Source organism: Eschscholzia californica, unplaced genomic scaffold, assembly GCF_041429995.1.
Source record: "Eschscholzia californica isolate CP2 unplaced genomic scaffold, dmEscCali1.0.p SCAF_5, whole genome shotgun sequence".
Taxonomy (NCBI): Eukaryota; Viridiplantae; Streptophyta; class Magnoliopsida; order Ranunculales; family Papaveraceae; genus Eschscholzia; species Eschscholzia californica.
Window position 1 is genome coordinate 13,098,938 of NW_028238472.1, and position 24,817 is coordinate 13,123,754.

Consider the following 24,817-nt stretch of genomic DNA (forward strand, 5'->3'; position numbering starts at 1 on the left):
ACCAGGCAGCAGATTACCTCTCAAAAATGAAGCCCGCAAATGGAATGATTGAGATGACCCCAGAAGCAATGCCTGAGGAATTAAAGAAGCTAGTGAGAGATGACCAGAGGGGTGTAATTAGAATTAGGCATACTTAATTTGCTGATTGATATGTTTCTTTATAAGTTTATTGTTTCATTCGTCATTTTCTGACTCATTAGTTGTGTAAAGGGTCGGGCCCTTCAACCCGTTGACAATTTCAAATAAAAAAAAAGTTTCTACGATAATGTCAAAAGAAATTGTTTTTCTTTTTATTCCAATGTCAGTTTTATTTTATTTTGTCTTCAGTGTCTTGTTTTGGTTGCGCTTTTCTTTTTGAATTTTGAAAATGGTGGGGGAATGTTGGAGATTTTCAAACTATGAGTTGAAATGTGAATGGATATAACCCCTCACCACCAGTAGCCATGCTTTTTTATTTTAATGGGCATATACCATGGGATGGATGAACCCATTCGTATAGCACCTATTGGTGGGTTATAAATAACCAACCCCCTCCCATTTGAGATACATATCAAAAACGAAATTCTCTGTCTCTCTCTTGCTCTCAATTTATGGTATACAAACAGTAAAAGCATTCTTTAAAATTTTCATCAAGTTATTTGATAAGTTTTCGGGTCAATTACTTTGGCATTATCAATTATATTTAGAGTGTTCACGATTTTGGTCAAGGCGTGCATACTTTGAACCAAGATAGTTGTTAAGACTTCATCGTATCCTGAAGGCATAATTCCGGACCCGTTGAGTACTCGTGGTTTATACCAGAAGGGGGCGAATTACTGTCTAAAAGAATCGATATTATCGAGCTTTGAAGTTTCGTGTATAACAACATCATATTTTCTGATTTTTCCATTTCAAACTTGTTAGCAATATTTTCCAACATGCATTCCATCAATGTCAAGTCCCTTTAGCTTCACTACAGATTCTACATGTCCCTTTTGATGTATGAAGTTCTCTCAATCTGCACGTATTAAAACAAAAATGGATGGTTTCCCTTTATCGGTACTTCTCTCCGTATAACTATAAATTAACTAAAATACCCTCAAGGAAGATTAAATATTTACCTTGCAACCTCAGCACGCCTCTTAACATGCTCAGCAATTTCAGAGAGCTCCCTGTAACTACTCTTAGAGCATCTCCAATGCAAAACTTAAAAAAAACTCTATTTGACTTATATGTTGAGTCTTAATTGAGAGTCTCTTTCTTATGTAGCTAACTTGAGTATCTCTAATTCAAGTCCTTCTCCAATGCAACACTCTAAAAAACTCTAATAGATACACATGTCACACATACATTTAATAGGAAAAAGTGGTTGAGAAAGAAAGACTTTCTATTGGTCCAAAAATTAAATTTGATGACTAGGACACTTACGACTCTCAAAAGAGATCTCAAAAATAGAGTTTCTAGTTGAGACATCTTAGAGCGTCTCCAATGCAAAATTTAGAAAAATCCCTATTCATCTTATGTGTCAAGTTCCAATTCAGATTCTCACTACCAAGTAGCGAAAATAGATATCCTCAATTTTTTTATGTCTCCAATGCAAAACTCTAAACTTATCTTATTTACTTACGTGGCATAGTTATTTTTGTATATAAATAATTAGTTATTTAGAAAATATAGAAGACTCGATTTCTATTGGTTGAAAATTAAATATTGATGAGTTGGACAATTAGAGATATCTCAAAAGGACACTCAAGAATTAGAGCGTCCTCTTGAGATATCTCTATTCCACCATCGATACGTCATCTTAGAGATCCAAATAGAGTGTTGCATTAGAGAGAATTTTTAGGAAAAAACTCTAAAAATCATATGTGGCACACTGATGAGACATGGAAATGTCCCATCTGAGTCTCTTAATTTAGACGAGTTAGTCTCTCTAGAGCAGTTACTCTCACGAATTACTCTCTTTTATGTTCAGGTACCTTTTTACAGAGTTACGCGTGCAAAACGGATAAAGTCGGAAAGAATACAGACTAGGGGAATTTTGGTCATTTGTTGATTCTGACTTCTTGGTCAAGGTTAGTGTTCGGATGGAAAGTAGAGTCCAAGACGAGCCCGTAAGCGAAAACGGAAGTCAAATCGGAGTTCGGATGAGAGACTTATAGCTAGTCAAAGTTTGGATTAAAATCAAGTCAACAGAGACACGTGGCGTGTAAGCTGATAGTGAGGGAGAATATTTCGGTATACTGGTGGTCACGCAGGTTATATTCGGGATCACTCCTAAGATGCTCACTCTGTGTAACCCGGCGCAAGATACTTCCATAGTCCCGTGCTCACAATGCCAGATCTAACGGTCTATGCATTCTCCGTCCACATGTTCTAATCCGAGGAGTTGCGTTGCACATTTACTCATCCAGCCGCAATACACCAAGTCTCCATCCCTACAAACAGTACGTGAACTGTTTCTCTATATTCTCTCCCTCCATTTTTCAAATCGTTTTTTTTCGAATCCAAAACAGAAAGGGATAGAGAAGAATTTGGGAGTCGGTTAGAGGGGGGATCCGATTGATCTTTAGGTCTATATAACAGGAGAGTTCGGCTGAAGAGAGGAGGTATCATCACAGGTTTTGAAGAAGAACAGGAGAGAGAGAGAGAGAAACCGAGAGCTAACACCTTTAGTTTTTCTTGAATCTTTTTGATTTTCCTTTTGTTCCCTCTGCTTCTTAGTGAGAGAGAGAGAGAGAGAGAGAGATTAAAGAGGAAGAGAGAAAGTTAGAGAGAGAGACAGAGAGCTATTGTAGAGAGAGAGAGAGAGACCCAAGAGCTTTAATGGATGTATTTCTTTGATTTTAATTTTATATCTCTTTGATTATAATTAGTCTGTCTTTGTGAGAGAGATAGAGAGAAAGAATTAACAGAGAGATTAAGAAAAGAGAGAGAAAACAGGAAGTTTAGAGAGAGAAAGAGAGTTAAGGAAGGTGAGAAAATAAATTTCCCAGAGGGAAACCATTTCCGGGAAGACGAGAAAATCGTTTTCCCAGAGGGTGCGTTTGGCAGATTTCAGGAAAAACAGACAGAAATCAACTCCTTAAGGCTCTGTTTGGTGGGAAAATCGCAGAAAAGTAAGTTCTTTCTTCTTTTTCTTATATTACTTCAAATATTTATCGTTTCTAGCATGAGTAGCTAAGTCTTTTATATCTAGGGTTTTAGATGAAGTCATAATAATAATTTTTTTCGATAAATTTATTAAAGTTTTTACCATTTTTAACGATAAAATCTTCCGGGTTTTTAGACCGTTCATGGACTAAAACCTGAGTTATATAAAGAACTCTTGAATTAGATCAAAATAAAATTTGTCGTTAGAATTGTTAGGAAGACGGATTCGAAAACCCTAGGTTCCCTTTTTCTGAATACCGACTTATTCCTTTATTTATTTTTGAGTTTTATATTTTATTTCTATTTTACCACCATCAAACCAATTTTAAATCTCAATAGTTTTAAGGTTAGAATTTAGTTTAACTTAGTCTCTGAGGAACGAACCGGTCTTACCGGAACTATTACTTGACGCCCGTGTACTTGCGGGTGGAGACCTTTTAGGGTAACCTTTTAGGCCCATCAAGTTTTTGGCGCCGCTGCCGGGGACTTAGTTTAAATTTAATCTAATTTTATTTCTATTTTTGGTAAGTTTATATTTTTGGACACTTTTACTTGTTTTTTCGTTTTTGGTGTAGAAAAAACACTAAGGAGCAAAGGAGAAGGCGCAACAAGGAGAGGAGCTCAAGAAGAAGAATTTACATTTTTTGTTATTTTTTTTTTATTTGGTGAGAGAGAGACTTTCTTTTTATTTTTGGTTTTAAAGTTTTGACCCTAAATTGGAGGGCTTAATTAAATTGTAACCGAAAATCAAAACGGAACCTCGGGTCGGAACACTCACGGGTCATCTACAAAGGTCATCGCCCGTCTTGAACGGGAGGTAAATTTCTTGAACACCCACGAATCTCCTGTCAGTGGGTTTTTGGTGTGAATTCGTGTGCTTAATTGCTGTGACCGAACTGTTTAGTGTAATCATTCTAGTAAGGGCACTAACCCAGTTACAAGATAAGAAACGGATTTCATCACCGTTCTCTTGCCCACATAGGTAACAACATTCACGAACCTAAACCTCACTTAAAAAGCTAAAATATTATTTAGACATTAGCCCCTAAGGTATCGAGCTCATAAGACCCTTCAAAAACAACTCGGGAAATTGACTTTTATCTAGGCATTCTCAGAGGAAAGTTTGTAAACAATTCTTGTCAAAAAGGCCGCCTCGAGAAGAGGAAACGTTTGCCGAAGGAAGACGGCTGTCACAACGTTCATCGTTGGTTGTCTTCCTGGAGAATTGTCTACCGACTACTCTGATCGAGTAACCTTTATAAACAGTCAAAGTTCAAGTGTTGTGGCGAAGTAGGAGCTGTCTAGATTTGTAGGGTGAATCTGACAAACCTGTCTATTGTCTAGATTTTGTTTAGGTTGCTTGGTGGAGTCAGACTGATTGTGTTTGCTTTCCTATAGGTTCCTCGTAGTGATTCTTTGGTTCGAATATCCTCGGTCGTTGGGCTCTAGTTTATGCCCAATAGATATCGTGATAAGAGAGGTCGTTTCATCAGTAGAGAAACACATTTAAGTAATCTTTTAGCGAATCTCTCTTTGAGTGACACTATGGGTGAGAATCTAAACCAAGCCAGGGATGGAAATCAGCCTATGACACTCAGGGATTACATGAATCCCACTAGAACGTGTCAACCGTCATGCATACAGTTACCCCAATGCACGACTCAATTCGAGTTGAAACCGAGCACTATTCAAATGCTCCCTGTTTTCCGTGGGGTTGAGAACGAGAATCCCTACTACCATGTTAGGGATTTCGAAGAAATCTGTGGGACTATGAATTTCCCCAATATGCCTGACGAAATATAGAGACTTAGGTTGTTCCCTTTCTCACTGAAGGAGAAAGCAAAATCTTGGTTGTATGCCTTACAACCCCATTCCATTACTACATGGGAAGAATTGAGCAGTGCATTCCTTCTGAAATTCTTCCCGAAACACAAAACTACCTCTTTAAGGCAAAGTCTTAACAGTTTTGTGCAGCAAGAAGAAGAATCTCTCTATAAATATCTTGAGAGATTTAAAGAAATCTTACTACAGTGTCCACACCATGGTTTTGAAAAGATAAGACTAGTCCAGATTCTCTATGACGGACTAAATTACCCAACTACATCCATGGTAGAATCATTCTGTGGCGGCGGTTTTACTCATAAATCCGCCGATGATTGCATGGCTTTTCTAGAAGATCTAGCTGAGAAATCCCAGCAATGGGAAACTTCTAGAGGACCTCCTACTAGGGCTAATCCTACTCCGAATAAAGCTGGCATCTAAAGAGTTGATGAGTCAGATCTTAAACTCGCCGCCATGACGAGAAGGATAGAAGCTCTAGAACTTGGTCAGCCTAAAGCATTCAGGGAGGATCCCACTCAAGTCATGAGTGTTGGAAATGAATCCATCTCTTATCCGTGCTCGGTCTATGGAGACCCATCTCATACTGGAAATAAGTGTACCCTATTTTTTGTTCCTGACGAGAAAGAGCATGCTAATGCTCTTTATCTAAACTCTAGGCAAGATAACCGTCAGAAATATGATCCTTATTCGAACACTTATAATCCGGGTTGGAGAAATCACCCCAATTTTTCTTGGTCAAAGGGTCAGGGTCAGGGTCAGATTAGTAGTTCAATGAACCCTCCTGGGTTTAATGCTCCTAGGAATCCTTATGCTCAAAACCAGGGTCAATCTAGTACCCAATATCCTTCTCAGAACAAGGAGTCTTTAGAGGAAACCATGAAGCAGTTAGCTAAGGCCCAAATGGAGTTTGCACAACAGACCAACCAGACTATATCTAGTCTAAGAACCGAGGTAGGTCAACTTACAGAAGCCCTTAGGCAGAGAGAACAGGGTATATTTCCTAGTCAACCAGAGCCAAATTCGAAGGGTAAAATGTCAATGGACCAGGCCAATGCAGTAACCACCCTTAGAAGTGGTAGGGCAATTGACAATAAGGTAGGAGTTCCCGAAGATAGTGAACCAAACTATGAACCACCAACCTTACCAACTAGTACCCCTAGTAAAGAGCCTGTGAAGGCTCCTGAGTCTGAAAACCTACCCATTGTGCCTGAGCCATATGTTCCTAGAGCCCCTTATCCTCAGCGTCTGGTAGAACCTAAGAAGAAATCTTAGTTTGAGGAGATAATGGAAATGTTCAAACAGGTTAGTATTAACATTCCATTATTAGATGCCATTAAACAGATCCCATCTTACGCTAAGTTCCTTAAAGACATATGTACTAGAAAGCGTAAGACGAACGTGCATAAGAAAGTCTTCTTGACTAATCAAGTGAGTTCTATTATCCAACAAACCCTTCCATCTAAGTACAAAGACCCAGGAAGTCCTACATTACCATGCACCATAGGAGAACATGAGATCGAACGAGCATTATTAGATCTAGGTGCTAGTGTTAACCTTCTTCCTTACTCGGTGTACTTACAGTTGGGTTTAGGAGAAATAAAACCCACTCCTGTAGTTCTCTAGTTGGCGGATCGGTCTATTAGACGACCACGTGGAATAGTGGAAGATGTTTTAATAAAAGTTGGTGAATTCATCTTTCCTGTAGATTTCATCATCTTGGATACCGATCCTGTTCGTGATACCCAGAGTCAGATTCCAGTCATTTTAGGACGACCATTCTTAGCTACATCTGATGCTGTCATATATTGTAGGAGTGGACTCTTAAAATTGTCTTTTGGAAACAAGACTGTAGAGATGAACATCTATAAAGCTGGACTTTTTCCAGATGATGTTGAGGATTTTACCGAGTTGAATCTGATAGATATGTTCGTTCAGGATTCTTTACCTGAAACTTTATCCGAGGATCCCTTAGAAACACTGTTGGCTCATTTTGGCTTAGACTTTGATGAGGAGGGAAGTATCAATGAGGTAAATGCTTTGCTGGATTCTACCCCATTACTGGATACTGATAAGTGGAAAGCGAAAGTTGAACCCCTCATTTTGTCAAAGCCAATTGACTCGCCAACTTTAGAGACAAATCAACTATCATCAACCAATGAGTCCAGTGGTCCATCTATCCCAGAGTTGTCTACATCCACAGACAAACCACCTTCCTTAGAATTGAAACCCTTGCCTGACAACTTAAAGTATTCGTTTCTAGGCCCATCTGAAACTCTACCTGTCATTATTGCTTCTGAGTTAGAAAAAGAACAGGAGAGTAGACTGTTAGATGTCCTTAGAAACCACAAAGAGGCCTTAGGGTGGTCAATATCAGATTTAAAGGGTATAAGTCCTTCTGTTTGCATGCACCATATCTATCTAGAGGAAGATGCTAAACCGTCAAGGGAAATGCAACGTAGACTTAACCCTCACATGAAGGAGGTAGTTAGAGCTGAAGTCCTGAAATTATTAGGTGCGGGTATCATATACCCTATTTCAGATAGTACTTGGGTCAGTCCTGTTCAAACTGTACCCAAGAAATCAGGCATTACTGTAGTCAAGAACGAGTCAAATGAGTTAATACCCACCAGGATGACCACTGGGTGGCGTGTTTGTGTTGACTACAGGAAATTGAACACAGTCACGAGGAAAGACCATTTTCCTCTTCCTTTCATTGATCAGATGTTAGAGAGACTAGCTGGGCATAGCTACTACTGTTTCTTAGATGGCTATTCTGGCTATAATCAGATTCCTATAGCCCCTGAAGACCAAGAGAAAACCACTTTTACCTGTCCATTTGGAACTTATGCTTATCGTCGGATGCCTTTTGGGTTGTGTAATGCACCCGCCACTTTTTAAAGATGTATGATGAGCATATTTTCAGATATGGTAGAGAGGTTTCTCGAGGTCTTTATGGATGATTTTTCAGTCTTTGGCTCATCATTCGATCAATGTCTGCATCACCTCACACTCGTGTTGGTTCGATGCAAAGAGAAGAACTTAGTTCTCAATTGGGAGAAATGTCACTTTATGGTTCGCTCAGGAATAGTCTTAGGGCATGTCATTTCTGAAAAGGGCATTGAAGTAGATAAAGCAAAAGTTGAGTTGATAAAAAGCCTCCCAGTCCCTAAGACGGTCAAAGATATTCGATCGTTCTTAGGACATGCTGGATTTTATCGGCGGTTTATCAAAGATTTCAGCAAGATATCTAGACCTCTTTGTAATCTTTTGGCAAAAGAGAACAAATTTGTCTTTGACGGTCCTTGCTTAGAAGCCTTTGAAAAACTTAAACTTATGCTTACTTCCGCCCCTATTGTTCAACCTCCCAACTGGAGTACTCCATTTGAGATCATGTGTGATGCATCTGATTATGCCATTGGAGTCGTGTTAGGTCAACGTGAGAATAAACTTCTTCACGTTATATACTATGCCAGTAAGACGTTGAATGATGCACAGCTAAACTACTCTACCACTGAAAAAGAGTTATTAGCTGTAGTGTATGCCTTAGAGAAGTTCAGATCATATCTCGTTGGGTCTAAGGTCATCATATTCTCTGATCATGCTGCATTAAAATATCTCCTTTCTAAAAAGGATGCAAAACCTAGGCTGATTAGATGGATACTGCTGCTACAGGAATTTGACATAGAAATTCGGGACAAAAAGGGTTCCGAAAATTTAGTAGCAGACCACTTGTCTAGACTTGTAGTCGAGTCTGTCAAAGACAAGTTACCCATGAGAGAGAGCTTTCCTGATGAGCAACTCTTTAGTGTCTCCCGATTACCTTGGTTTGCTGATATAGTGAACTATCTTGCTACTGGTCAAATACCCAAACATTGGACCAAGCAAGATCGTGATAAATTTTTATCTGAGGTGAAACGGTTCTTCTGGGACGACCCATACTTGTTTAAGTATTGTCCCGACCAGATCATTAGGAGATGTGTTCCTGATGAGGAACAATTGAAAATCATCTCCTTTTGTCATGATCATGCATGTGGAGGGCATTTTAGTAGTAAAAAGACGGCTGCCAAAATTCTGCAATGTGGTTTTTACTGGCCGTCTATATTTAAGGATACCCATGCATATTGTTTGGCATGTGAACGATGCCAAAAGTTGGGAAGCATTTCACGTAGGAATATGATGCCCCTTAATCCTATTTTGGTAGTTGAGGTCTTCGATGTGTGGGGCATCGATTTCATGGGTCCCTTCCCAAATTCATTTGGAAATCTGTACATCCTAGTGGCAGTTGACTATGTGTCTATGTGGATAGAGGCGGTTGCTTGCAAAATGAATGATCACAAAGTTGTGATCACTTTCTTGAAGGAAAACATACTTTCACGTTTTGGTACACCGCGGGCAATTATTAGTGATGGGGGCACACACTTTTGTAATAGACAGTTTGAGCTTTTGATGAATAAATATGGTATTACCCATAAAGTGTCTACCCCATATCATCCACAGACTAGTGGTCAAGTCGAGGTATCGAATAGGGAGATTAAACGCATTCTAGAGAAAACGGTTAACACCAATAGGAAGGATTGGTCTTTACGACTAACCGATGCACTATGGGCTTACCGTACAGCGTTTAAGACCCCTATTGGAATGTCTCCATATAGACTAGTGTATGGCAGAGCATGCCACTTACCCGTTGAATTAGAGCATAGAGCATATTGGGCTATCAAGCAATTGAATTTTTCGCTTGACAAGGCGGGTAGAGAGAGAAAGTTGCAACTCAGTGAGTTGGAGGAGTTGAGAAATGATGCATATGAGAGTGCTAGGTTATATAAACATAAGATGAAAATGTTGCATGATAAAATTATTTTAAGAAAAACATTTTCACCGGGTCAGAAAGTTTTATTATATAACACACGTTTGCATTTATTTCCTGGTAAACTTCGTTCTAGATGGACAGGGCCTTTTACGGTCAAGTTTGTGTATCCTTATGGTGCGGTTGACATTGAAGACAGAAATGGTAGTGTGTCCAAAGTGAATGGACAACGGCTGAAACCATTTTTAGAGATGTTGACCGATACAGAGGACGTTCCTATCGAAGATCCTGTCTATCAAAACTGATCTGCTATGATCAGTTTCGTCTGGCTGAAGACGTTAAACTTAGTGCTTTCTGGGAGGCAACCCATGCATAGGACTTCTGAATCTGGTAACATCTTTCCCTATTCCTTTTATTTTGCATAGTCTTCAGAACATTGAGGACAATGTTCGGTTTAAGTTTAGGGATGGGGGATTGAATTTTTAGTCCTTATTTCAAAAATTCAAAAGGGTTCAAAATTTTTAATTTTTGGATTAGAAACGTGAGTCTAGTTGTTTTTGCTTGTTAATAGTTATAGAGTCTGGTTGGTTGTACTATGCTTTTGCTAAGGGTTTTTCCACGAATTTTGAGTCTTGAAGTTGTCTGTGCACTAGCCATGTGAGTATTAGATAGGTGAAGAGTAGATTTTTCTAAGAGAACTTAATCGATCATTAGTGGATACTTAACCCAGGTGAGATTCTGAGCCTTTCTTTTTGTTTCGAGTGATCTCTTCTGAGCTAATTCTGAGTAGAATGAAGAGCTACTCAACCTCGCAGTATTCATTAGAACTCAGTTGATCTCTTGAGTTCAAATTTTACAACCACTAGGGATGCCATCAGGAATGCTAACCTTCTCTTGTAGTCTGAGAAACTTGAAAACAGTGTCAACTATAGGAAGATAGGAACTTCATCATTTAGAACCCTGAGAATAAGGCATGAAGCAAAGTGAATAGAATTTTACCCAAGAAAAGAATAATGTGAAGAAAGTATGTTATGTATTTTGAGTTTTATTACCAGAGTCAGTAGCAAAAAAAAAAAAAAAAAAAAGAGAAATGTTTATGTGGTTTTGTTTGAGTCCCTTGAAGTAGTTCTTGAAGATTTGAAGACGTCGAGTTCTAGTCAGATCCTCATTAGTGTCTATCGACCTCTAGGAAGCATTGTTAGATAGTAGGTCAGGTGAGAAGAGTTGGTTAGCTTCCCCATTCCATATTAGTGGTTGTTTCCTTCTTTGAGATCAGTCGTCCACAGAATTTTCGTCCGTCTTTTTCATGTGTTGAGTTTTCTTCATATTCATACCAACACATAGAGTGAACCATTCTTGAGTGACTTTGATTTTTGAGTGTATGACCGTGAGGCAGTAGTCGAGGCAAAATGTATCGAGACGGTAATCGAGGTCTTGTCTTTTCAGAACCGAAATGATACTTATATTGGCTAGTCACGTGCACTTCGAGTCTTGATTACTAGTGAAAAGATTTTTAGCATTTGTGTGGTTCGATTGCTTTGGATTTCATTTCTATTAACTTCCGAAAATCTATTGGATGAACATTTTTAGTCCACATCATATTTAGACCCTTTTGCATCTTTGATCTTTGAATTTTGTGGGTATATTCACTGCAAACCCTCACGAGACAAAACTCGTCCTCTTGGGTAACCTAGAGGTTTAACGGCTTGTTGCACGTGCTAAGTGCAATCGTGTTTCCCTAAGAAAGTGGTGAAATGGGTTTAGTTTTATTTTTCTGTTTTGCTCGAGGACTAGCAAAATCTAAGTTTGGGGATGTTTGATGAGACATGGAAATGTTCCATCTGAGTCTCTTAATTTAGACGAGTTAGTCTCTCTAGAGCAGTTACTCTCACGAATTACTCTCTTTTATGTTCAGGTACCTTTTTACAGAGTTACGCGTGCAAAACGGATAAAGTCGGAAAGAATACAGACTAGGGGCATTTTGGTCATTTGTTGATTCTGACTTCTTGGTCAAGGTTAGTGTTCGGATGGAAAGTAGAGTCCAAGACGAGCCCGTAGGCGAAAACGGAAGTCAAATCGGAGTTCGGATGAAAGACTTATAGCTAGTCAAAGTTTGGATTAAAATCAAGTCAACAGAGACACGTGGCGTGTAAGCTGATAGTGAGGGAGAATATTTCGGTATACTGGTGGTCACGCAGGTTATATTCGGGATCACTCCTAAGATGCTCACTCTGTGTAACCCGGCGCAAGATACTTCCATAGTCCCGTGCTCACAATGCCAGATCTAACGGTCTATGCATTCTCCGTCCACATGTTCTAATCCGAGGAGTTGCGTTGCACCTTTACTCATCCAGCCGCAATACACCAAGTCTCCATCCCTACAAACAGTACGTGAACTGTTTCTCTATATTCTCTCCCTCCATTTTTCAAATCGTTTTTTTTCGAATCCAAAACAGAAAGGGATAGAGAAGAATTTGGGAGTCGGTTAGAGGGGGGATCCGATTGATCTTTAGGTCTATATAACAGGAGAGTTCGGCTGAAAGAGAGGAGGTATCATCACAAGTTTTGAAGAAGAACAGGAGAGAGAGAGAGAGAAACCGAGAGCTAACACCTTTAGTTTTTCTTGAATCTTTTTGATTTTCCTTTTGTTCCCTCTGCTTCTTAGTGAGAGAGAGAGAGAGAGATTAAAGAGGAAGAGAGAAAGTTAGAGAGAGAGACAGAGAGCTATTGTAGAGAGAGAGAGACCCGAGAGCTTTAATGGATGTATTTCTTTGATTTTAATTTTATCTCTTTGATTATAATTAGTCTGTCTTTGTGAGAGAGATAGAGAGGGAGAATTAACAGAGAGATTAAGAAAAGAGAGAGAAAACAGGAAGTTTAGAGAGAGAAAGAGAGTTAAGGAAGGTGAGAAAATAAATTTCCCAGAGGGAAACCATTTCCGGGAAGACGAGAAAATCGTTTTCCAAGAGGGTGCGTTTGACAGATTTCAGGAAAAACAGACAAAAATCAACTCCTTAAGGCTCTGTTTGGTGGGAAAATCGCAGAAAAGTAAGTTCTTTCTTCTTTTTCTTATATTACTTCAAATATTTATCGTTTCTAGCATGAGTAGCTAAGTCTTTTATATCTAGGGTTTTAGATGAAGTCATAATAATTATTTTTTTCGATAAATTTATTACAGTTTTTACCATTTTTAACGATAAAATCTTCCGGGTTTTTAGACCGTCCATGGACTAAAACCTGAGTTATATAAAGAACTCTTGAATTAGATCAAAATAAAATTTGTCGTTAGAATTGTTAGGAAGACGGATTCGAAAACCCTAGGTTCCCTTTTTCTGAATACCGACTTATTCCTTTATTTATTTTTGAGTTTTATATTTTATTTCTATTTTACCACCATCAAACCAATTTTAAATCTCAATAGTTTTAAGGTTAGAATTTAGTTTAACTTAGTCTCTGAGGAACGAACCGGTCTTACCAGAACTATTACTTGACGCCCGTATACTTGCGGGTGGAGACCTTTTAGGGTAACCTTTTAGGCCCATCACACACAGAGTTTCGAAGATTGAGTGTTGCATTGGAGATGCTCTTAAAACTTAATGCTTCCAGATCATCTTAAGATCTCAATTGAGTTTTGCATTGGAGAGGCCATTGTAGAGGTTTTTTCTCAAAAAAAACTCTAAAGTCCTAGGTGCCACTTAGGATTTTAAGATTGAGTCTTGCATTGGAGATGCTCTTATCCTGGAAAAGAGCTTTTGTATTTGGTGCTTGTAAACCATGAAGTGTTCTTTGGGCCAAAGCCTATTGGGCTTCTCTTTCTCCCCTCCCATAATCATTCTTGTTGGTGAAAGATGTCTCGTATTAGATTCAAACCACAAACTAAATTAGATTCAGGTTTGACGATGAGCAAATTACTAAAGTACTCACAATGTATATTCGACACGATAACACAATCAAAGTAGAAGACAATGTATATTCGACGAGAGAGAAATAGAGTTATATACCCTGTTTTGAAGTAGGTTGTCCCAGGCTTTGCCACTCAATGCGTAACGGATAATGAGCTTAAGAATGTCAAGAGGGAAGTAGAAGACAATGCTGTAAATCCAAATAACAGCTACCCATCCCCATCCAATTCCTCTAACCCTTGCAAATTCTCAATTGGCGTAGGCGGCGATCAGCGAAGCAATCAATTGAGCAACTAAGAAGGCAACCATGAGTAAAAAACTAGGTCGCTCGATAAAGGACCACCTTCTCGACCGGGTAACGAAGATAAGAGCTTGACTCTCTTGTAAGTATAGAGCCATTGTTAGTTCTTCTTTATTATCATTGATTGAATGTACCCCAAAAGTTTTCTGCACACATGTTTGAAACAAATTTCGGGTGTTCATTATAAGCTAAGTAGTTGGGCTCGCAAGTAACTTGTGAGCCCAAAGTAAGTGGTTAGGCCGCACGGATGGGCCCCGTTATGGACCTGGGTTTGGCCGAACCAAGCTTGAGAGGGGACCCTACTTCCTTAGGTTACTAGTGTAGTAACTATTTGGTTTGTTTGGATGAAATTTGGAAATGGGTAGTTAAGTAAAGTTGCTTACAGTAAAGAAATTGGTCTCGACCGCAACCCAAAAGAAGACGACAATCATAACGGCAAGGTATGTACCAAGGACAACATCGGTAGCGAAGATCTCCTTGAGTTTCCATGAATCTGGCATAGGAGATGGAACAATTCTATCCTTGGAAATAGTCATGATAGTTCCGTCATTAAGAATTGCAATAATCAAAACCACGAAAGGTGAGAAATCGAACTTCCAAATCAAAGCAATCAACATGAAACCCAAAACAATCTAATAGTGATAGAAACTGCATATATTGTATAGTTCTTCATCCTCTGGAAGATTGCTTTACTTGTTAAGACTGCACTTATGATCACACTTAGACCAGGCTCTGTTAAGACAATGTCCGAAGCTCCTCTAGCTGCATCTGTTGCATCTGCAACTGCAATTCCAATATCAGCTTTTTTTTAGAGCAGGAGCATCATTCACATCATCTCCGGTCATACCACAAATATGTTTCTTGTTGTTTGATGATAAAAGATTAATCACAAAAACCACAAACAATATATATAAGACCCAATACTATCAATCTATAAATCTCATCAAACTTAGATTCATAATATGAGCTCAAATCTCTTTCAAATAACAAAGTTAAATATCCAAAATAACTACTAACCTTTCAAATGCACAAAACATTCACCATTAACTCAAGATACTGGCTTCATTAGTTTCTCTCACTAGACTTGCTCATACAAATACAAAGAAGCCACCAAAAAAACCCTTAAAAAAAACTTCCTGAACTATCTTCTATTAAGTCACTCTTATCTATCTAACCCTTTCCTATCAATTTGGACACAAACTCAAAACGGGCCCAAGCCCAATATAACATAAAATTTGGTTTATGCCCACTTTCTAGCATCCCCCCTTAAACCAAATTTCCGTAACTTCTCATACCTAACATCCACTTTAATCTTTCAAAGACATCATGCTTCAAGGGCTTCGTAAATATATCCGCTATTTGATCCTAAGACTTGCAATATACCACTTCAATATCACCTTCTTTAACATGTTCACGAATAAAATGGTAGCGTGTATCAATGTGCTTGCTTCTTTCATGACAAACGGGATTCTTGGCTAAAGCAATAGCCGATTTGTTATCAAGGAACACTTCGGTTGGACCAACTTGAGGGCATTGAAGATGCTTCAACATATTTCTTAACCAAATTGCATGACAAACCATAGAGCTAGCGGATACATATTCCGCTTCACAAGTAGATAAAGTCACAATGGGTTGTTTCTTAGAAGACCAAGTAAATGCCGTGTAACCCATAAAAAATACGAACCCCAATGTACTTTTTCTTTCATCTAAGTCTCTACCCCAATCACTATCGGAATAACCGATAAGCTTAAAATCTTGTTCACAAGTGAAAAATAAACCATCATTGAGCGTACCTTTAACATATCAAAGGAGCCTCTTTGCAACATTAAGATGAGATTCATCCGGTGTGTCCATGTACCTACTCACTAGCCCAACTCCATAAAGAATATCCGGTCTTGTACATGTAAGATAACGTAGACTTCCAATCAAACTTTTGAAATATGTAGGATCAACATCACTTCTTCTTGTGCATTTTCTCAATTCCACTCCACTTTCAAGAGGGGTGTTTACCGGATTACATGACTCCATTTTAAACCTTTTAAGGACTTCCTTAGCATAACCTCTTTGAGAAATAAATATGCCATTTTCCATTTGCTTCACTTCAATACCAAGGAAATGACCCCTCAGCCCAATATCGGTCATATCAAATTCTTAACCATGCTCTTCTTGAACTCATCAAATAGTCTTGAATCATTGCCGGTAAATATCAAATCATCAACATAGAGACAAATAAATAACATACCTCCATTTTCTTTCACTTTCATGTATAAAATGTGCTCATGAGGACACTTTTCAAACCCATTTTCTTGAAAATACTTATCAATTCTTGCATTCCATGCACGTGGAGCTTGCTTTAACCCATAAAGGGCCTTCTTCAACTTATAGACTTTATCTTCTTTTCCCTTTTTAACATATCCCAAAGGTTGTTCAACATATATCTCTTCCTCTAGGATACCATTTAAAAATGCCGACTTGACATCAAGTTGATAAATCTTCCATGAATATTGAGCCGCTATAGAGATTAACAATCTAATTATTTCCATACGAGCAACGGGAGCAAATACCTCACTATAATCAATGCCGGCCCTTTGCTTGTAACCTTTAGCTACAAGTCTTGCTTTGTATCTTTGGACTTCTCCACTTGCATTCTTCTTTGTCTTATACACCCACTTCACGCCAATAGGTTTGTATCCCTTTGGCAAATTTGTCAACTCCCACGTATCATTTTTTTCAATTGCATTAATTTCTTCATTCATTGCATTTTCCCATTTTTCTTCTTGGATGACCTCTTCATAACTAATAGGATCACAATCCATGAGAAAACAACACAAGTTTAATTCTTCTTTATTATCTACAACTTCATAAATTTCTCTCAAACTTCTTGATGTAGAAACGCAGCGGAATTAAAGAGATGAAATAACTAAATAAGAACAATGAAAATAAAGATCAAATAACTCTAAATACTCAACTTTATTAAAACTTCAAAGGGGTTTTTCTCTCAATCTGAGAATAATAGACAAACTAGATATCCTTTTATAGGATTCTGGACTTTCCTAGATAGACTTGAATTAGACTTCCTAAATAATTAAAATACTGCAACTGCCTAAATAACTAGACTCAATTCTGGACCTTTCCAATTATTGGAAATATTAAAATAGCATAATTTCCTAAACCTAAATTATCTAATAATCATACTAAAATAAGGACTTCCTAAATCTACTCTCTCTGGCCGGTTGGTCCATGACCGGGTTCGGTCATGGAAATAGTCTCCATGCCGGGTGCCCCTGCATCAGCATCCCCTTCCCTCAAGAGGTTCGTCCCGAACCGTTTGTGAAGAGAATGTAGTTCCTCCGATCCATCTTCAATTGGCAATAACGTCAAGATCTTCTTCTTCCATGGAAATTCATAAACAATCAAACGACCACGGTAAGTGGCATCAACATCAGATTGCCATGGTTGTCCTAGTATGATGTGGCATAAATCCATATCGGTGACATCACAATTAACTGTAGACAAATAAGAAGAACCAATAGAAAGATTAATAGTACACATGTGATCAACCCGTGTAGTAGTACCCGACTGAATCCAAGTGGTTTTATACGGGTTTGATTTAATCATTGTAGGAATACCCAAGTAATTGACCAGCTTTGTAGAAATTAAATTCTCTACACAACCATTATCAATCACAATAGTACACACTTTATTCAGTACTGTTCCTCGTGTAACGAACAAATTCTTTCGTTGAGATAAATTCCTCTTGAAAGGTGTGAAAAGAACTCTCCGAGTGAGTAACATAACCCGATCACCGTTGTCTGGAATAGTGTTAATTCGTTCCAATTGATCTTCATCTGAATCTGAATCTGATTTCTTTTCTACAATATTTGCTTTACCGCGAGAGGGGCAAGCATTAGAATAGTGGCCTGTTTCAAAACAACGATAACACTTAACTGATGGAGGTTTTTTATAAGGATTATCTGCTAGTGATTTAGTACCGTCCTCCGCCTGTTTCGATTGATCTAATTCATCCGGTAGAGTTCGAACTGCTTGACTTCTCGTACTGTGTCCTCGAAAAATGGAACGTGAATCTGATTCAAAAGACCGAGCTACACTAATACATTCAGAAACCGAATTAAAAGCTCTTAAATTAACCAAATCTTTAATATCATTCCGAAGTCCATCCTTGAATTTTTCAACTTTCATTGACTCCGAATCTGAGAGATTAAGTCTTGTAATTAGTCTTTGGAATTCCGAAGCATATTCCTCAACGGAACGTCTTCCTTGGCGGCAACGTAAATAATCAACACATAATTGGTTCTCATAATCCGGAGGGAGGAAACGGGAGAACATTAATGGTTTCAATTCTAACCAAGAAGAAATAGGAGGTAGGTGTAATAAACGACGATTTTCAGATTCCTGTTTCCACCAAGTAAGAGCAGTTTTAGATAAATAACCAGTTACACAACGTACCTGTTCCGGACCTTCAACTTCCATAACATCAAAAAAAATCTCGAGTCTTGATACGTAATCCAAGAAATCTTTAATATTTATCGAACCATCATATGATGGTACTTCCATTCGAATACGGTATGATGAACTAGGGTTTGGACATTCGGTGTCTGTTGGTGGAGTGTGGTGTTCATGTTCGGTTTGAGTGGGTTGGACAACCAAGGGGGGTCGTTGTGGTAGGTTGATTGGACGGTTGATAGGAGTGGTAGGGTCTCGGGTTTGGGAATGGGTGAAGTTGTGTTCTCGGTTTCGGTTTAATGGGTGGAGTTGGTCTCGGTGACGTGGGTGTGTGGTGTTGTCGGGTCGTAGAGGGAGGGTGATGGTCGTCTCGGTTTCATGTGGACGGCGGTGTTATGGAGGTGGTGTAACTGGATCATTAACCGTGGGGGTGTATTGTGTTTCGGTTTGGAGGTTGTGGTGGGTGTGATGGTGTTGGTATAGTGAGTGGGTTTCGGTTTGGTTGGTAGGGATTGAAGGATATCGGGTATACGGGTAAAGAAGACGAGGGTCTTGGTAGGTTGTAATGGTTCCTAAAGGGGCGATTGGTTGGGCTTGGTTGGTGATGTTTCGGTTGTTGGTTTGGTGGTTGGTGAGGAGGTGGTGGTCGGCCGAGAAGTGGCTTTCGTGTGGTGGTCGATGTGGTGTTGTAGTTGGCTCGGGGAAGGAGAACGATGGTGGTGTTGACGTGTGGGTATAGGAGGGGTACGTAGGTGTTTGAAAAGATGTGTTTTGTGAATAGGAGGTGATGAAGGGTGGTGTGATAACCGGAGGGGGGTTGCTAATGGTGTGACCGAATAGTAGTGTCGTGGGCTCGGGAGGAAAATCGAGTGGTGGAAATCGGGTGGTGTTGGTGGTAGTCGGTAGTTGTGAGGGTTGTTGAGGTGTGATGGTGGTGGGAGGTGGAGTTTGGTTTTTACACATACCTTCGAGTTGTTTGGAGATGATGTTGATGGAGTCGTTGAGTTGATCGAATCGTTGATCGATTTTATCGAATTTTTCTGTTGTTTCCTTCTTGTACTCATTGAAACCTTCTTCCAACCTTTTACCTGCAGATAGCCCTTCTTTAATGTTGTCCCATTCAGAGGAAAAGGTTGGTGTTTTCTCCTTAGTTGGTGTAGTAGAGATAGTAGTATTAACCATGATGATAAGAGTGATAAAAAAAAAATTATGGCTCTAGATACCACTTGATGTAGAAACGCAGCGGAATTAAAGAGATGAAATAACTAAATAAGAACAATGAAAATAAAGATCAAATAACTCTAAATACTCAACTTTATTAAAACTTCAAAGGGGTTTTTCTCTCAATCTGAGAATAATAGACAAACTAGATATCCTTTTATAGGATTCTGGACTTTCCTAGATAGACTTGAATTAGACTTCCTAAATAATTAAAATACTGCAACTGCCTAAATAACTAGACTCAATTCTGGATCTTTTCAATTATTGGAAATATTAAAATAACATAATTTCCTAAACCTAAATTATCTAATAATCATACTAAAATAAGGACTTCCTAAATTTACTCTCTCTGGCCGGTTGGTCCATGACCGGATTCGGTCATGGAAATAGTCTCCACGCCGGGTGCCCCTGCATCACTTCTTGTCTTCATTGGTCTTTCACTAGAACTTCCCCCCGATGATGAAGATGATGAAGACGAGGATGAAGGTGATGATGATGATGATGCTTCTCTTTACATCGGTGTTCGTGGCTCTCTTTGAACTTCTCTTTGTGCTTCTTCTTTTTCATGTTCTTCCCCTTCAAGCTCAAGTTCAACTTGAGTAATTTCTTTTCCTTTCCACTCCCATGCCATTTCTTCTTCAAATACAACATCTCTACTAAGGAGAACTTTATTGGCAATAGGGTTGAATAACTTGTAGCATTTTGTTTGTTCATCACAACCAAGGAATATGCATTTTTCACCTTTGTCATCAAGTTTTGTTCTTCTTGCTTCCGGTATCTTTGCATAAGCAATGCACCCAAAAACTTATAAATGAGCCACACTTGGCTTGTAGTAGGCCCATGCCTCTTCCGGTGTCTTCATATACACACTTTTTGTGGGACATCTATTCAACAAATATACGGCACATGCCACGGCTTCCCCCCAAAAATTTCTAGGCAACATTTTCTCCTTTAACATGCTTCTTGCCATATTTAATATGGTGCGATTTTTCCTCTCGGACACTCCATTTAGTTGTGGTGTGTATGATGGAGTAAGTTCATGAATAATCCCATGATTTTTACAAAACATATCAAAATCTCTTGAAGTGTATTCTCCACCTCTATCGGATCTTAATTTCTTGATCACATAACCACTTTGTTTTTCAACCATGTTCTTGAATTCTTTGAATGCTTCGAATACTTCAAATTTATTTTTCAAGAAGTATACCCATGTTTTTCTACTATAATCATCAATGAAAGTAAGGAAATAATTATTACCTCCATTTGTCATCGGCTTTAATGGGCCACAAACATCGGTATGCACAAGTTCTAATGGATTATAAGCTCTCCACCTTCCTTCTTTCGAAAATTTGTTCGATGATGTTTACCAAAGATACATCCTTCACACACTTTATGTGGGTGATCATTATATGGTAAACCCCTTACCATATTCTTGCTTGCCAAAGTCTTCATCCCATCAAAATTTAGATGTCCAAGTCTCAAATGCCACAACCAAGATTTATCTTTCACAATAGAGTTTAAGCATTTTACATCACCATGTTGAATGTTCAAAGGGAATAATCTATTTTTCGCCATCTTCACTTTGGCAATGAGAGTTCCACTTCTATCTCTTAATCTGAGATGAAGATCCTTCAATCTAATATCATATCCCTTCTCTAAAAGTTGTCCCAAACTCAAAATATTATTTTTCATATCGGGAACATAATAAACATCGGAAATATAACTATGGGTGTCATTTTTTAGTTGAATGAGGATATTACCTTTCCTAGCACCGGAATCTTTGAAGAGTCGCCAAACTTTATATTCCCTTTTACATTTTCATTTACTTCAACAAACAATTCTCTTTTCCCACAAATATGATTACTCGCACCGGTATCAAAATACCAAGTATTTGTTTGAGATTCATCAAACCCATCACAAGAAAATAACAATGTAGGATCCACATTAATTTCTACATCGTTCTCAACAAGATTTGATTCTTCCTTCACTTCATTTTTATACCAACATTCATTACTATAGTGTCCAAGTTTGTGACAATTGTAACATTCAATATCCCTTTTATCTCTACCATGACTATTATAAGGTCTAGTAAAGTTTCCTCTACCTCTTCCTCTTGATTCATTTGTTCTTCCTCTATTAAAAGGATTTCTTCCTCTTTGGTTTCCAAAGCCCCTTCTATTATTATCATAGCCTCTTCCATAACTCTCATAGTCTTTTTCCTTTTTTGATATACATTGTTTTTCTTCTAAAGTTAGTTTTGCTTGAAGCACTTGATCAACCGAATAATTTGAAGAGGTTGCAACATTTCTATTCACCCTTTGTTCATGGATTTGCAATGTTCCCATCAATTCATCTACCGTCATAGATTCCAAGTCTTTTGATTCTTCAACAACAATAACCACATTATCAAATTTAGGTGTTAAAGACCGTAAAATTTTCTCCATCACCCGAACGTCATCACATTTTTCACCACACCTTTTCATTTCGTTAACATTAGACAATACTCTTGAAACATAATCGGAAACAAGTTCTCCTTCATTCATACTCAACCTTTCAAATTCACCGCGCAAAATTTGAAGACGAGCCTTCACTACTTTATCAACTCCTCTAAAAGAATTCTTGAGAATATTCCAAGCCTCTTTCGATGATTTTGCTTCGGATACTTTTTCAAATGTAGGACTATCTATCCCTTGAAATATATGAGAAACAAAGCTTTTTATCATTCTTCCATGAATCTTTAAGAAAATTTTTTTGTAAATCATTCATACTATCCTCTTCTTCTAAACTTGGTTCTACATAACCATTTTGAACAATATCCCACAAATCTTGAGAACCCAACAATACACTCATTTGGATAGACCAATGTCCATAGTTTTCTTTTGTTAATCTAGATATTTGAGATTGTACCATATTTGCCATCTTTCTTACAAGATCCCCAATTTTTTTACAAACCCTAGATTCTCAAAGTATTAAAATGCTAAAGCATTATGGCTCTGATACAATGTTGTTTGATGATAAAAGATTAATCACAAAAACCACAAACAATATATATAAGACCCAATACTATCAATCTATAAATCTCATCAAACTTAGATTCATAATATGAGCTCAAATCTCTTTCAAATAACAAAGTTAAATATCCAAAATAACTACTAACCTTTCAAATGCACATAACATTCACCATTAACTCAAGATACTAGCTTCATTAGTTTCTCTCACTAGACTTGCTCATACACATACAAAGAAGCCACCAAAAAAACCCTTAAAAAAAAACTTTCTGAACTACCTTCTATTAAGTCACTCTTATCTATCTAACCCTTTCCTATCAATTTGGACACAAACTCAAAACGGGCCCAAGCCCAATAACATAAAATTTGGTTTATGCCCACTTTCTAACATTTCTTCTCCTGCAATTTTTCACAATTTCATATTTATGCTCAGGGAAAACCCCAGCAAACCCATCAGCTTTTTCGATAAGTTCATCAATGGGAATTGAAGCAATTAATTCATCTTTAGATTGACCAAGAAGGGAAGTAGATGCGTACATATTAGTTCCCATACCAAGCCGACGATTAGTTTCTTTACCAATGGCAAGTTGATCACCAGTTATCATCATGACATTAACTCCAAGATGAGGAGCTCGACGAATGGTTTCAGCATTGTCATGCCTTGGTGGATCAAACAGAGGCAGAAGACCTAAAAACTCCCATGGAGCTCCCGGACTTTCTTTGTTCTTCTCTGGGACTGTTTGTCTTGCTACACCGAAGATCTCTCTCAGCGGATTTGTCAATGACTGTGTGGGCTCTCTTCTTTACTTCTCCTTTTAGGTCACATAGCTCAATGATCTGTTTAGGTGCACCCTTGCTACCTCTAAACCAGTTTCCTTCATCATCGTAGTAAGTAATGGCAGTTCGTTTTTCGACAGGATTAAAGGGTAAGAAATGAACTTCATGAATACCTGCGCGAGCTTCTTTAGGATCACCTAACATATTAACAATGGAAACATCGATGGCATCTTGGTTTTCAGTCCTAGAAATTTTTCAGGGAATAAGAGGAAATCAAACATTGTTTCTTCTTCTTCTTCATCATCTTCAACTCCGACCACCATTTCCGACCACCATCTCCGGCCACCATCTCCGCCACAACCACCACCATGTTCTTCCTCCTCACCCCACTCTCTCTCTTATAGTTTGTCTCTCTATCTCTGCCCCTCTCTCTTTTAGATCTTCAAATACAAACCCTAACTCTGTTTCTGACCCATGAAATCTGAAACTGTTAGAGAGAGATTTTAGGGTGAATGATGAAAACATGAACACCCAAAAACCTGTTCCTGTCAAATTTATTCTTCTATTTCCTTGCAGAGTTTGTCTTAGCACCATTATCAACAACAAATTGAAGAAGAAGAATAACATAAGTAAAATTATTTCAAACCTTCCTATTTATAGTAATAGCTTCTGTACTACTAGTAGTATTGATAATGGTGGTTTTCTAGGTCTTGATGAAGAAGCAGTAATATGTGAGATACTGATTAGATTACGAGTTAAATCACTTATTCGCTTGAGTTCAGTCTGTAAACGATGGGATTCCATAATTCATAAAGATCATGACTTTGCTATTTCACACCTTAGGAGATCAAAACTACAAAACCCTAGTCTCTTTACTAACGCCCAATCACCACCAATGCGAACGACAACAACAAGAAGATTTGATGAAACCCCATGATTATTTTGTGTTGACATCTGACTTTATTGAAAATGGTAAAGGAGCACATATTCATACTGTAAACCATTTGGATTTTTGTGATGATAGTGGTGGCCGGATTTTGGTGAAGATGGTGGTGGTCAGATTCCGGCAACCCTTACTGAAATGGAGAAGAAATGATCAAAAAACTTTGCTTTCCCCCTAAAAATTAGAAAATATACTGATCAACTTTAGTTGACCAGTTTTTGACAAAGTCTTCACACCCCGAAAACTATTTTGATTTCCCCAAAGCGCTGGCCTTTGTTTTTCCTCCCATATAAAATGTTTGTCTAGTTTCAAAATCATTCTAATGTTCACCCATACTAGAGCTTCGAATTTCGATAGTGTCGGTAAGACCTATTTGATCGCCATCATTGTAAGATATGAAAGCTATCATCATCCAAATTGTCA

The 24,817-nt window shown here is 38.2% G+C and overlaps 2 pseudogenes; one reads left to right on the forward strand and one right to left on the reverse strand.

Moving 5' to 3' along the window:
- Positions 1–899: 899 nt before the first annotated feature.
- LOC147537209 (ATPase 9, plasma membrane-type-like) lies at positions 900–23,700 on the reverse strand (annotated as a pseudogene).
- Positions 2,315–10,083, forward strand: LOC147537210 (uncharacterized; annotated as a pseudogene).
- Positions 23,701–24,817: the final 1,117 nt, after the last annotated feature.